Here is a 2,689-nt window from a genome sequence, read left to right as displayed (position 1 = left end):
TTATTATGTCTGCCATGATGATCTGTGATCAGTGATCTTTGATGTTACTATTATGACTGTTTTGAGGTGCTATGAACTATGCCATATAATTTTTAATTGATAAATGTGTGTGTTCTGTTTTACCAACCGGCTATTCTCTCTCTCTCCCTCTCCTCAGCCTTGCTGTTCCCTGAGACAAAACAATATTGAAATTAGGCCTGTCCGTAACGTTACTATGGCCTCTATGTGTTCAGGTAAAAGAAAGAGTCCCATGTTTTTCACTTTAAATCAAAAGCTAGAAGTGGTTAAGCTTAGGAAGGCACAGAGAAAGCTGAGATAGGCTGAGAGCTAGGAGGTCCCTTATGCCAAACAGTCAAGTTGTAAATGCAGAGAAAAGTTCTTGAAGGAAATTAAAAGTGATACCACAGTAAACACACAAGTGATAAGAAAGCATAACAGCCTTATTGCTGATATGGAGAAAGTTTTAGTGGTCTGGATAGAGTTCAAGCCAGCTACAACATTCCCTTAAGCCAAAGCCTAATCCAGAGTAAAGCCCTGACTCTTTTTAATTGCATGAAGGCTGAGAAAGGTGAGGAAGCTACAGAAGAAGAGTCTGAAGCCAGCAGAGGCTGGTTCATGAGGTTTAAGGGAAGAAGCCGTCTCCATAACACCAAGTGCGAGGTGCAGCCGCAGGTGCTGATGTGGAAGCCGCGGCAAGTTCGCCAGAAGATCTAGTGAAGTTAATTAACAAAGGTGGCTACACTCCACAACAGATCGTCAATGTAGATGAAACAATCTTCTATTGCAAGAAGATGCCATCTAGGACGTTCTTATCTAGGGAGAAGTCAATACCCGGCTTCAAAGCTTCCAAGGACAAGCTGACCCTCTTGTTAGGGGCTGAAGCAGATGGTGACTTCAAGTTGAAGCCAATGCACATTTACCATCTGAAAATCCTAGGGCCCTTAAGGATTACGCTAAATTTACTCTGCCTGTGCTCTATAAATGGAACAACAAAGCCTGGATGACAGCACATCTGTTTACATGGTTTACTGAGTATTTTAAGCCTACTGTTGAGAACTACTCAGAAAACAAAGATCCCTTTCAAAATATCACTGCTCACTTACAATACACCTGGTCACCCAAGAGTTCTGATGGAGATGTACGAGATGAATGTTGTTTTCATGCCTGCGAACTCAACATCCATTCTGCAGCCCACGGATTAAGGAATAGTTTTAACCTTTGAGTCTTATTACTTAAGAAATATATTCCACAAGGCTACAGCGGTCACAGTGATTCCTCTGATGGATCTGGGCAAACTCAATTGAAAACCGTCTGGAAAGGTTTTGCCAGTGTAAATGCTATTAAGAACATTCATGATTCACGGGAAGAGGTCAAAATATCAAAATAAACAGTTTGGAAGAAGTTCATTCCAACTCTCATGGATGACTTCGAGGAGTTCAAGACTTCAATGAAGAAAGTAACTGCGGATCAGAAATATCAGAATAGCAAGAGAACTAGAATTAGAAGTTGAGCTTTAAAATGTTAGTGAATTGCTGCAATCTCATGATAAAACTTTCGCAGATAAGGAGTTGTTTCTCATGGATGAGCAAAGAAAATGGTTTCTTGAGATGGAATCTACTCCTGTTAAAGATGTGAAGATTGTTGAAATGACGACAAAGCACTCAGAATACTGCGTAAACTTCGTTTGTAAATCAGCAGGATTTGAGAAGATTTACTCCAATTTTGAAAGAGGGTCTACTGTGGGTAAATGCTGTCAAACAGCATCCCATACTACAGAGAAATTGTTCATGAAAGGAAGACTCAAAGGATGTGATGAACTTCATTGCTGTCTTATTTTAAACAACTGCCACAGCCACCCCAACATTCAGAACCCACCCCGATCAGTCAGCAGCCTTCGGCATCAAGGCAAGACTCGCCACCAGCAAAATGATCATGACTCACCGAAAGTTCGGATGATGGTTAACATGTTTTAGCAATAAAGTATTTTTAAATTAAGGCATGTATTTTTTTAGATATAATGCTATTGCACACTTAAAAACTACAATATAAATATAACTTTTATATAAAAACTCAGTGTAAAGACCACTTTAAATTATAACTGGTAAACCAAAAAAGTCATTTGACTCGCTTTATTGCGGTACTGCCTTTATTGCAGTGGTCTGGAAGCAAGCCTGCTGCATCTCCAAGTATGCCTGTACTGCAAAGTCATCTCTTTTCGTCACCACTGTCTCATCTTTCCCCACCGTGACACCTTTCTTCCACTTCTCAATTCTTTATTAAATTCCTCTTACCTTGACTAGGAAGTAAATGATTCTGAGCTCCAACAGGAATTTTAGTCTTAAAGGAGCACCTCCTATCTTCCAGGATTCTACACTATTTCTATGTGTGCACTCCACTATGCAATTTGCTATTTCTGCACTGCTAAGTGTAAGAGAGCTTAAGCAACACTGCAGTTAAACAGTAAATAACTTTGACCTAGGGGCCTTTTTGTCCAGAGAATGACAGTGTTGGGAACTTAGACGTGGATCCCAGTGTCGTATACAAATAATCATCTGTATGAAGTGGCTACAATTCTCTGAGGCAATATCTTTCATATTTTGAAATCCTTTCTAGAATGTAAACATCTTTTTTTTTTTAAGATTTTATTTATTTATTTGGCAGAGAGAGAGAGATCACAAGCAGGGGAAGC

General features: G+C 39.6%; 1 pseudogene; it reads left to right on the top strand.

The window, feature by feature from the left end:
* Positions 1-214: 214 nt before the first annotated feature.
* On the top strand, positions 215-1,963 carry LOC103664838 (annotated as a pseudogene).
* The last annotated feature ends 726 nt before the right edge of the window (positions 1,964-2,689 follow it).

The sequence above is a fragment of the Ursus maritimus genome, unplaced genomic scaffold, assembly GCF_017311325.1.
Source record: "Ursus maritimus isolate PB19 unplaced genomic scaffold, ASM1731132v1 scaffold_15, whole genome shotgun sequence".
Classification (NCBI taxonomy): Eukaryota; Metazoa; Chordata; class Mammalia; order Carnivora; family Ursidae; genus Ursus; species Ursus maritimus.
This window is presented reverse-complemented; position numbering and strand designations above follow the sequence as displayed.